The following is a 12,505-nucleotide window of genomic DNA, read 5'->3' as shown; positions in this document are numbered from 1 at the left end:
ATGAAGATGCTACGTACCTTAAGTGTAGAGGAACTTCTCAGACTCGGGGTTTACTTCCTCACGGCTTCTCCCACATATGAAAGTGAGAGTAGAAGACTGCATCACTAGTAACTACTTCTCCCTTTAAAACTAAACTGGCTTTAAGTTTTTTTTTCATTTGGTCAGATTGTCTTGCCATGGTTCTGTTTGATTCTCCCCTATTTGTCTGTGTTATCTCTAAATTCTGCTCTGGAACTTAATTCTGTATTTTCTAAGTTGCTAAAAGCCACCTTCTTGCCTGTTCTTTCTGTGTATGTCCATCACTACTCTTGCTTTCACTTGTGTTTGGTTTTTTTTGCTCTTTCTGATACCTAATGTCGTCTTCATAGTCCCTTCATGAAGGTTATATGCTCTTGTAATTCAGGAATAGGACTTAATGTGCTGATAGACAAGCTTTAATATGTCAATTGCTGATGAAGAATTTTTTTGTCTGTTAATGCCTCAAATAATGCTTCCTACAGTACAAGTCATTCGTTAGTCATCTATGGAGCAAGCAGATGAAATAATGATCTATCTAGAGCCAGAGTTTGGAGCAAAGATCACTGGTAAAGCAACTAGGAGCTATGCACTGGACTAACTTCTGTTAGCTCTAGAAGGACTTGCATGTTTGTTAACACTTTCCTTTAGCTGAAATTTCTTTTCTTTTGCTAATCTAAATTCCTTTTAGACAAAGTCTGGGGGATCTCACTGTCCTCTCACTTTTCAGTCTTTTCCGTTTGTATCCTGCAACACTGATAGGAAAACCAGGTAGCTTAGGAAGAGCATGCTCATAACAAAGTATCGGCCATCCCAAGGACTTCTAAGGCAAGAGATGTTTCCAGCTGACACAGAACTTGACTGTCACTTCACCTGTTTCATAAACCTTATTCAGCCAGAAAGCTTTCGAGAACAGGCTGAACACACAGACAAGACCTCTCAGCAGAAGTTCAGTAAAGGAAATTTGTTCCTCAGGTCTTTAAAATCTGTGAGTGACTCTATTTGTCTTTATTCTAATCAAGTCTGATTTAAAGCTGAAACACTCCATTATTTACATGGGACAATAGTTAGATAATTTCAAGACTAAGCAATGTTATGTTTATGACTCTTGTCAGGCTTTCCTTACTGAAGAATTTGCCAGGTTTTAGACACATACAGAACCCGAATCTCGAGGGCTACGTCTTTCCTGTACAGCAGTATTTGTCCCCTGGTCTTCCAGACTAGCACATCTCAGAGCTCTTCTGCATGACAGAGAAAAAGGCACAGAAAGGGCAGGCACAAAGGTCTTATCCCTACAGTCAGGATATGACAGGGTGTGCTCCCAGGAAGTGGGAATGATCCCTAGCCCCACAGGTTGGACACAGCCAAGGAATTTTGGGGTTTATGGCTCTCCTAAGCGTAGGTTTCTTCTTGTTCTCAGAAAATTGCACTCTGGATACTGTGAACAACTGATGTGATTTGAATCTGAATGTTTGGAAGGTTTTGAACTATTTCAATAAGCTGAATTATTCCACTTTCTAGTATCTTCATATTAATTTGGAAATTGACTTCTACTATTTTCTAGCTATTGGATGTGTCACTTTCCCCACTACAGTGTAATACACTCTTACATAAGAAAACAACCGGTCTGTTCAGCAACCTCATTGAAGTTTTGCAGAGTTGAGAACAGACAGTACAATCATGTTTTAAAAGAGAACTTTGAAAAGGCTTTGGTGAGCCATCTGTCCTATCTTTAGTCTAAAACTGGAAGAATTATAGAAGAAAAAGAATCCTGATTATTTTTACGAAGGACACTGTCACTTCACATTTTGTGTCATTCTGACTAACCTCCCAGATTGTGGATTCCACACATTCATTAATTCTGCTTCAGTTCTACCAAATCTACTACAAATCAAATCCAACTGTTTTTTAGTTCATGAAATTTATGAATACTTTTAAAAAGTAGACAAATTACACCTCCTGCATGTGCATCAGCAAATAATTATAAATCTTTCCTCTGTGCTGCTGGTGATTGCCCAAATAATAAATATTCCAAAATAGCTTTGGGCTAAACTGTAACTTCTAAGGTGTGGAGCTCCATGCTGTGCACTAGTGATTTCCCCAGCGATGCTTCAGTGTACAAAAGCTTAGTGTTCTTATTCTGAGTGAGTTATTTGACTGTGGTCTTGAGAATTGGTGGTTAGAGCCTCTCATTTAGCCTTGGGCTATGGGCACTGCAGTTACATTAATGTGCATGTGCTTAAAAAGAATGCCCTTAAAGACTGCTGAAGGAAGACTGGAGCTCCTTTAACAGTTTCATTCTCTCCATTCTTACTATTTTACACTCATTGCCCCTCTGCTTGGTTAATCTAGCAGAATGCCATGTATAGAAACTCAGAAATAAGGAGGTTTCATTTCCATTCATTCTTTATCTGATAGAATATTTTAAATTATTAAACAGGCATGCGAACATTGAGGTCACTGAGACCAGGGAAGAGCGCTGTTCCTTTTGTTGGTTCTAGAAATATTTGTTCCCTACTCTCCTTTTGTAATAAGTACCATCCAAAGCTATTTAATTATTGATCCCCTGGCTCCAGCTGGTATGGAAGTGTGATTTACAAAGCAGGAGCAGCAGCGAAGCGACACAATGCTGACAAAAGACAAATGTTAGTCTTGTGTTCAATTTCTGTGCCTGAGCTTGTGTTTGTTTTTCCAGTGCTTTGGATTCTCTTGGTGCACAGTTCTTCAGTAGCTTGTGAATTGTTTAGTTCCTTTCTTGAAGCTAAACTAGTAATATCTTTGATGTAGTGCACTCATTCACTCGGGAATCATTTCATAGGGAAAAAAAGTGTTGGAGTATTACAAAATCCAGTAGTGGTACATTTTGGTACATTTCCTCGCTATCCAGTCGAAATTGATCCAGTAAAGGCATTCTGGACCATTCTGCCACACCATTAGAGCTGCATTTACTCCTGGAGAGCCAACCTGGATTAGTACTTCACCCGTACTGTGAACTGAACTGGCTCCAACTCGTCTGTTCCCGTGGCTTCACCGTGCACATCTGCTGATCTCCTGTTTGCAAAGATAACTATGTTGGGGATTAAATCCAACTGTAAGTTAGGCACCTCTTGTAGTGGCACCTTGTCTGCTCCTGCTGTGTTTATAGGGGAACCATGGAAGACTTTTCTTCATGCAGCTTTACTGGAGCGTGCCATATTCTTATATCTTGGAAACTATTGCTTAGATCCTGTGCAACTAAAAGCAGCAGGTTTTATATCAAGATGTAAAACATAAGTGTCAGCTGAAAGTAGTCTTGTCTAGCCTGAAACAGAAAACATTCCTGGCAACTGGTGTGGGCAGCTGTAAAGATAGTCTCTCATTTGCTTAACATATGAGGAATGTACAACAGGAATAGTCCATTTTTATGCAATTAAAAAGTTATTATTCCTCCTCATCTCCTGGGAAAGCATATTTTTCACTTGGTGAGCTAGACAACAATGGAAGACTCGCTGTGATCCTGTTCTCAGTTCTTTCAACAGATAATTCCCACACAATTGAACATTGGAGCCATCTTCATTGCTTCTTGTTTATGAGCATTCATTTCTCCTACACATGTGCTCCATGCACCAAGATCAAAATGGTTTTTTGCTTCCTCTTAGCTAAATTGAGGAGATTTTTGTCCAAGTGAGCAGTATATCTATGCACTTTTACACTACCTGCAAATTGCTTCGTGACTTCCTCAATTACAAGCTTAAGTTTCTGCAGTCTTTCCCTCTATGGCACATTGTCCTGGTTTTGTGGGAATAAAATTATAGAATCCCTTTTGTGTTACATTTTGTTTCAGTGTGTGGCCAGCTGTGGGCTGGTGATCAGGGCCCTGAGCAGTGCAAGGCAGGGCAGCTGCCCCGGGCTGCCCACAGGTGTGTCCTATAACATTGATGTCAGGGTCACCATAAATCAGAAAGCTGCTGGAGGTGGGTGGGCTGCTTTGTTCTGCTCTCCTCTCCTCTTTTATTCTCAAGGGTTGTTATTGCTGGAGGGACTTGCCACCACTCTATGAGTTAAGTATAACTTTATGTCTTTTGTATTAGCATTAGTATTGATATTGGCTTTCTTATTTTATTAATCTGTTTAGATTTCAACCCACAAGTCTCCTTCCTTTCCCCAATTCCCTTTCTCAGCTGGGGAGGGGTTTTGGGTGATAGAACAACTGGTTATGGTTTAGCCCTGGGCGTAGGTTAAACAGAGGCACATATTCTTCACTTTCTGTAACTTTATTGTGCTTTCCACAGTGATCTTTCCTGATGTATCAATATCCTTTCCAGAAATGGATGCATAGCAATATGGGTGGAGGGGGAAAGGCAGACCATCTGCCATGGGATTGGGAACACAGTGTTGCATTAGATGAGGCTCATGGAAAAGAGTTACAGTTTTCCTTGCTTCCTTAGTAAATTCACACTGATCCTCTTAAAATGGGACACAAAAAATGTGGAAATGGTGTCTGAGTAGTTGGACTTGTAAAGGAGAGAGGCAGAAAGCTGTGGTTCTCCTGAATCTTCTTCCTAGTTCATTACAGTAAAGCCAAGCTGTTGGGTATTATGCTGCCGGAGCTGGGGATGTTTTGGCAAAGCATTGTTAATGTTTTTAGCATTTGTGCTGTTGTGAGGCTTCTGTTCCTGAGACAAACAGGGTTCTAGGCTGAAGACCTGCCTTCCACTGCCAGCATTGCTCCTGCCTTTGCATGTGATACCAGACAAATCATTGAAGTCCTGGGGTTTTCTTGTTTATAAAACTGGTGTTATAATTTTATGTATATTTTTATGTCTAATTATACACATTTATAAATGTTGCGCTTTTGTGGAGGAGAAAGGTTCATAAAACCAAGGTAACACTTTGATACATTTAGTTACTGTTTTTGTAACCTGCATTTAGATTAGTAATTTCTGTTGCTCCTTATCCCTGTAGTGCTTTTGAGCAGCTGAAGTGTACAGTGCAACCAGTAGCACTTCACCAAAACAGGGTTTGGTTTGATGTTGGGATCCAGAGAGTAAAAGAGGGGAACTGTTGCTCTGGCTGATGCTGTTTAAGCTGGAGTGGAGTTGTTCTGCCAGCTGTTGAGATCCAAGCTGTTTTCTTTGAAAACTAAGCTTTTTTTTCAACTCAAACATGCATTTTGGACCTTGACCTGTATCTTGGTGAAATAATTCTTCTTAGCATCCAGCTTTTAGGAATGTCACTGTCCTGTCAGATTTTGGTGTGATAGATGGTTGCATGTTTGGTTTAGGTGCCAAACATATAAATAATACTCCTTTACAAGACATCTATGATAGCTTCCCTGTCAGGTTCTTAAACCACCCTTTATTCCTCCCAATTCATTCCAAATGCATTCTAAAATTATTTTTTTTTGTTCATGTCTAAGTTTATCTTCCCTTTTCTCTCTCTTCTGTGTTTTGCACTAAATGTTTCATTGTGTGAGGGTTGAGTTAATGTGCAACGGCACCCCACATAGTCAAGGCAAAACCAACAGTCATAGTTATTATTCAAGGTGATTATAAGCAGTACGAAGCCTTTATATAAAGAAGGTATCTGTCCCCTCTCTTCTTGTGACATGCTATTGTCTTTCCCTTCAGAAGTGGCTGTATTTCGGTAATGCCACATAGATTTTTCAGGATAGAACTTACTATAGAAACGTGTTAGATGACCTCAAAAATAGCTGTGAGCTGGAAAGCTAAATCCAGTTCTAATGAATGAAGTCCGAAAGCTGACAGCATTCAGCAATTTCACAGGCTCAGGATATTTTCTAACAAGAAAATTCATTTCTGAGACTTGTTGACAGAAACATCAAGAATGGAACTGCTGCCTTTGCCTCCACCCACCCCAGCAAAGAGCGGGGGGAAGAAAAGCAGCTCTTTATAAATAGCTCTTTTCCTGTCGGATTTGTAAATTCAGTGCTTTTTGTGTCAATGCCATCGCCCTCTTCTCCATGGCAACTCCCTCCGATGTCAAAACTGCAGGGCACCATCAGAGAAACTTAAACCAGCAAATGAACAGGGTGATTCAAGATGATTTAATTGAGAAATAGTGCAGGGGGTGACAGGAGGGGGTGGGAAACATGAGCAAGGTGGCCACTGTCAGCTCTGCTTCCCTGGAAAGATTGCATCTGTAATGATTGTCTCCTAAAACTCTGCCCCTGTCTCTTCTTATTGTAAGTCCTTGTGAGGAGGAGGAGGTGGGTGGAAGGCAGGCAGGCAGACAGGCATCTTATTCCCCCTCTCCAGTGTGTCTGGAGAGCAGCACTACAGGTGACAAAGCAGGAGGAGCATGGCTGACTCACTCCTGAGTTATTTTCTCACTCCCCTTCTCTCCCCCCTCCCAGCTTTCCTGTTTGTTTTTTAGCTTTTGCCCAACAGCTTGTATTTTTCCCCAGGCCCTGATGAGAAAGAATTAGCAGCAGGCTTTCTTGTTACCTAATGTTCATAAAAATGTGCTTGTGGTTATCCAGGTGAGGAAATAAAAGCCAACTCTAAAAGCAAGAAAAATGAATTGTCTCTTGGATACACCACCTTTATCTTAAAAAAAAAAAAGTGCTTCTCTCTTCTGAATGTTGTCCAGGAAATGCTGAAGTGACTGACATGCCAGGAAAGTGTAAATAACTGGCTTCTGTATCAGACTACCTATGGCAAATACCTAATTGCCTCCCTGGCAGCCCTGCTGGTTTTGACTTGATTTCTAACCTGCCTGCAGTGGGGGGAAGCTATTTCCCTTGCTCTCTTGATTACAGAATTGGATTCTGCTGGGTTCTGTTTGGGACTCAAGCAGCAGGAGCATAATGGTTGCATCTGCAGACTTTGAGCCAGTGTAAACTGTCACCGCTTCAATCAGCTTAATAAATCTGTCCTAATTTACATCCCTATGAATTCTACAGCCTTAGAACAGTTTACCTTCCTCCTTCTGCAGGGTGCCATGAGATCTGTTGCTGAAACTTAGCCTGCAGAAGTGTCAACTTGATATTGTATTTTGCATTTTTGAAATTGCATGGCATGGACGCAGGCAAGTTCTGCAAGATCAGCACAACGCCCACAGAGTTCCTATATCCAGAAGGGGACATGGCAATGCTTAAGGATTGATAAGTAGCACTTTGGTTTGCCTGAGCGATGGAATAACACTATATTTGCTGCTCATGGTCTGCAGTTTATACCTCTACAGGGCACAGAAATCTTTAATCACAGATTCTCAAAGTGTGAGGCTTTGTTATGTCTGTTAACTCCCTCCCCGCTCCGCAGTGAGGTGTAAGTCAGCCATCCTGTGCTTTCAGGGCTCAGCTGAAGGGAAATGTGTGTATAGTCTTTATACACGAGAATCTTGATTAGTATCTTGCTCTTGCCTTGTGTGCAAAATGTCACTCAACACACAGTCCCATCCTCTCTGCTGAGATCACAGCATCAGCTCACAATAAAATGTCCCAGAAAACATTGATTCACTGCGTTACAGAATCTTGACAGCGGTATGTGTCTACCATGAGATCTCATCAGTTTTAACTGCGAGGTTTTAATTGAATTTATCATTGTGGTCTTCTCTGTCCTCCAACTGTGAGGATTTTTTACCTTCAGTGAATTCTTCTAACACCTCTGCTGCCTGCCAGAAAGAGGGGGTGTGTGGCACTGATACACTCCTCCACGGCAGCTGGCGTTGGGGTAGTGCTGGTGAGTAAGCAGCCGCGAGCTCGATGTGTTTGCATGTGCATGAGACTGAACCAGGAGCTTTCTGAAGAAGCTTTAAGATGAAATTGCTGAGAATTTTTGCCTGAAGCAAGGGATGTTTCCCATGTTTAAGACAAGCAGCAACCTGCAGTCAGAAGGAAGAAGGGACTGAATTCACTCCAGAAGTATTTCTCGGAGATCTTTTTTTCAAGGTAAGACTGCTGTTGTGGGAGGTAGATGGGGCTACAGGGTCCAGCATTCTGAACACTAACATTGAGATGACTTCTAAAATTTTTTTACATTCCCAAGCTGTAGAACTGAGATAATTTTCTGATGTCTCTGGCACTCCCTTTTTAGGCTGGAAATTTAAATCAGCCAATAAGAACTAATTTTCTGAGGTCTGAAACCATAAAAAAGGGGTGAGTGGGAATGCTTTTAACGCTGCCTTTTGCCTGCCTGTATTCTAGTGGTGAATAAATGCCATTGACTGTGCTTCTAAATCATGTACTTAAATAGTAGAATGATGGGCGTTGTAGGAACAGTGAGTGAATGAAAGTAAAATTTAGTAAATAGACATAAGCTTATGGTTTATTAATTTTGTTTAGTGCTTTTAAACATTGACAGAGTATTTGTTGTTCTGTCGGAGGCAAAATGAAGATGGTTCCTGCCTTGGGAACTTGAGCTTGAAGGTTTCTAATAGGCTTGGTTTGAAGAAATGCTATTGAAACAAGAGCAAGGAGATAGGATTTATTTTTAAAAGCGTCTATTTGAATTACGCCTGAACAGCCAGTTATCACTGCTGAAAACTATTTGTGGAGAGGCCAGAAAGTGGTAGAGAGCTCCTTGCCCCAGCTGCAGGCGACTTGTTTGAAAAGTCTTATTTAAGGTAGGAAAACAATACCTTGAATGTACAGAGATGGCTCTGGAAAAAACTGGTGAGTAACATCTAAAAAATCTTTTATCATCAGTATCCCCTCCCTCCCCGGTATAAACCAAAACCTGAAACTCCTCCTAGTTGGGAACCCTCCAGACTGACAATTGTACTCTTAGGTTGCGGTGAATAAATTATAGTCCTTGATTAAAGTACAGCAGAGCACGAATCTTACAAGGGTGCTGGAGCCATTAAGGAATGCACTTGCTGAGCCTGGAAGTGCAGGCAAGAGGGTAGGCGTGAGTCTACGCTTTCTCTTTGCACGTTAATTGATCTAATACTTGTATGCAGTCCCATTTTGCTCTTGGAAAAGAAATTAAATGTGCTCATAAAAGCAAAAACATCTTACGTTTAGGGGAGTAAGTGTAGCTAGTAAACTTTTGCACCTAAAGCTGAGAAGGAAGAAGCCTTGTCAAGTCTGTGAGAAGTGAAATCAAAATGATCTCTGACTTGTTGCCTGCTCTTCCCTTCCCTGAAGGCTGCAGAGTGGTTAGGTGAGATTGCCTGGGGAAGGGTACTTGTGCCCAATATTCAGGCAGGGAATGGTGGCCAGGAGGGTGTTTGGTGCCAGCAGTCATTGCGTAACTTTATGCTGTCTCTGCAGCTGGCTTTGCCAGGTGCTGGAGCAGTTAATGCAGTTGGATGCTGTTGCTGCAGTTTGTTTCCACTTTGTAGAAATAGTTGAGATGAGGATACTCCTGCCAACTTCACAGTCAGGAGTCCTCAGTTCTGCCTCTGATACTTGGGGAGCATGAATGAATAACTCTTAAAACATTAATCTAGGGCAGCTTCCAAGAATCCTGTGTACTAAAGTCTAGACTACGTTGTGATCTGATTCATTATCCATGGACAGCCAAGACTTTGAAGAGGTGTTTACGCAGCGTGTGGACATACTGAGCTTCAAACTTCCACAGAAAACCTGCCCTGGCAACTTTCAGTAGTATATTTGGAGAGGATAGACGCAACATCAGAGGGTAGGGGAGCAATGGACATGCAGGCAAGGCTACAGAGGAGCAGGGAAACCAAAGAGACAGTAGTAGCAACGTGCTGTGGGCTGGTGCACGGGACAGAGCAGCAGATCATGGCTTTGGGGGGTGTGGAAGATGCTGCTGCTTTTGGCAGTGTCACCTGACATCAATTTAAACTGAATTCTGCATAACCACTGTTAAGCACCATATTATCTTCCGTGTGATGGTTCTTCATTTCAGTAAAATCTTGTATTTCTTTTTGCTGATAGGTTTTGGTGGGAGAGGGGGCTTTTTGCAGTTCCTGAGAGAACTGTGGAGGGAGGGATAAATAGGAGGAAGCAAATGATACTGCTGGAGAATACAAAGCACAGCAAGCTAGATAAAGGTGATCCTAACTGAGGAGGAGGATTGGTATTTAATTAAAACTACTGCTAAAAACCAGGCTCTTAGTAGTAAAATAAATAATAGCAGGACATGAGTAATTCCTCTCGGGGGAATGTCGGAGACAAAATTACACTAATGTAATAATAAAAGGGGCGTGTGTGCAATTGCTCAGAGGAATAGTAACAGGATAGAATGATTTTTCGCTGGTAAGAAGTTCAAATGTGGTTCAAGTCAAAAGGGACTGAAACCTGTTAATGCACACGCTGCTCAGGGCTCTCGGGCCGTTTCAGGAGGCAGAGTTGTCTGAGTTACTGAACCCACCATTGATGTTTTACCTAGCAATCCCAGCAAGAGGCGGGAGGTTGAGCTCCTTCTCTGCTTTAGCAAATGATGGCAAGTTAAGCGTGTCACTTGCACTCCTGCTGCTCAGTCAGTGTGTTTTCAGTGAATTAAAAATAAGTATTTCCGGCCCAGACTTAGGACAGCTGAGCCATGTGTTGGGTATCTGGAGGCAAGAAAGGACATTAAACCATCTTTTGCTTTCTTTCTTCCCTCCCACCCCTCATTTCTAATTGTGAGATCATTGCAGAGCTCTGTCTGCCTTCCTCAAGCTGTGATGCCCATTCTGGTAAGGTGGTTAAATAGCATAAACTTGTTAACCATTCTCAACTGAGTAATACACAGTGACATAATTTCTCTTCCATAGCTGGCTTGCATAATGCTGCACTTCGGTGGTTGTTACTCTTTCCATTTCATCCCTTTCATTTCTATGACATCCATCTGTTTACCAGACAAGGTTTAGAAAAAATTAGGGGGGCATGAATCCCAGAATACAAAAAGAAAAACACAAGTTAGTGCAAAGGTGATTTAATCCCTGCTCTGCCCCCCCCAAAAAATAATCCCCCACCCTGAAACAGCTGGCGCTCTGGCTGTCTGAGCAGCTGTCTTGTTGCCAAAGACTGGCATGTATTGCCGTAGTTAGTTATTGGTAACAACATTTCCCCCCCAAAAAAAAGTGTCTAACAAGAATTCATGTTCCTCATGTTTCCTTGCTTAAAGTCTAGCAAGGAATAGTGATGCTTCAACCAAAGAGCTCTTTGGAAACAGTTGGGTGATGTGGTTTTTCTCCTGCAGGTTTCCAAGGCAAAGGGAGAAGGGCTTGTGAGTCTCTGAGACACAGGTTGCCATTTATAACAGCAGTGCTTTGCAGGAAACAAGCACACCCCTAAAAAAACAAGTTTAGTCAAAGGAAAGAGTAAGGTAATAGTAGTTTGTGGTAGGTACGGAAGGTAATTCATAGTCTGCTCCAAAAAATCAGTGTAGCCAAAGTACAGCTCTGAGCAGTGTCATTTCTAGTGGAGCCCCACCTGAGGCACTGCAGTCAGCATCCGTTGGCTGTATAAACGACTCTATTTTGGTTTCCTTATACTGTTGCCTTTTTCACCGAGACGAAAATTTTCATAATCTCACTAATCTCTTCAAGTTTGTTCCTATTCATGTTACTGTGTCCAGAAGACAGTGCTAAATAGGCTGCAGAGCCTTGGTTCTGTTACTTCTGTGTTACTTGACTTCTCAAGGCATAGCAGGAACTGAGGGTCTTCTGCAGCAGAGCTGAAGAGCTGTGTTTAGATGGGGAGAACAGGTATGCAAGTCTCCTTGATCTGGAGCAGGAACAGAGGGGTTAACACGTGTAGTGGCCAGAAGGCACTACACAGAGCTTAAAATAACCAAGATTGGGATAATTTGGCTTTAAAAACCATCTGGGGCTTGATTCAGTGCTCATTAAAATTCATAGTAGCCTTATGATTGGCTTCTGGAAGAATTAACCAGGGTGTTACGCTTTATAATGAGTACTTTGGGTCTTGTCCAAGAAAGTACATAAATGCATACGATAATGTTAGAAATTAACTTCTTCCCTGTAACATCCAGCTTAGAATAAGGATCTTTCTAGCACTTGGTGGAAGTCGGTGAAAAAAATGGTTTCAAGGGACTTTGGACTGGATGTGAGAACAGCTGTTACAGCTGACTCTGGAGAGAAGTCTCTCTGGGCAAGTCATCTTTGAGCTGTCCGTGCTGCAGCAAGCTGTCCAGTTTGGGCACACACATAATTAATTTGCAGAAATCAGAGCTCCTGAGCGTGTAGTGAAAGGTGTGGAAAATCAGATGGCAAACCTAGATGCTGTTACAGAGTATTTGGGCCATAAAATGAAAAACGTGTGCTGTGTTTATTTCATTAGAAACCTCAATGTATAAAGTAATGTCACAAGTAGTTTAGATCTTGTGCCACCTCATCAACCATAGGTGATGTTAGTAGACAAGATGCTCCTGTTTGTGACTCTTACTGAGGAAACTTCCTGATTTCTGACACTTTTATTATAAAATATGCACTGTTTGGTGTTAACAGAGAAGAAAATACTAATTCTGCTGCTTGCTCCCAAATCAGGAATTTGCAGAGCTCTTCAGGCTTTTGTGTTCTCTTCCAAGTTCTAAATATGTTCTCCCCGAGCTTCTGCAAAATAGCAGCCTGA

Source organism: Nyctibius grandis, chromosome 4, assembly GCF_013368605.1.
Source record: "Nyctibius grandis isolate bNycGra1 chromosome 4, bNycGra1.pri, whole genome shotgun sequence".
In the NCBI taxonomy this organism is placed as follows: Eukaryota; Metazoa; Chordata; class Aves; order Nyctibiiformes; family Nyctibiidae; genus Nyctibius; species Nyctibius grandis.
This window is presented reverse-complemented; position numbering follows the sequence as displayed.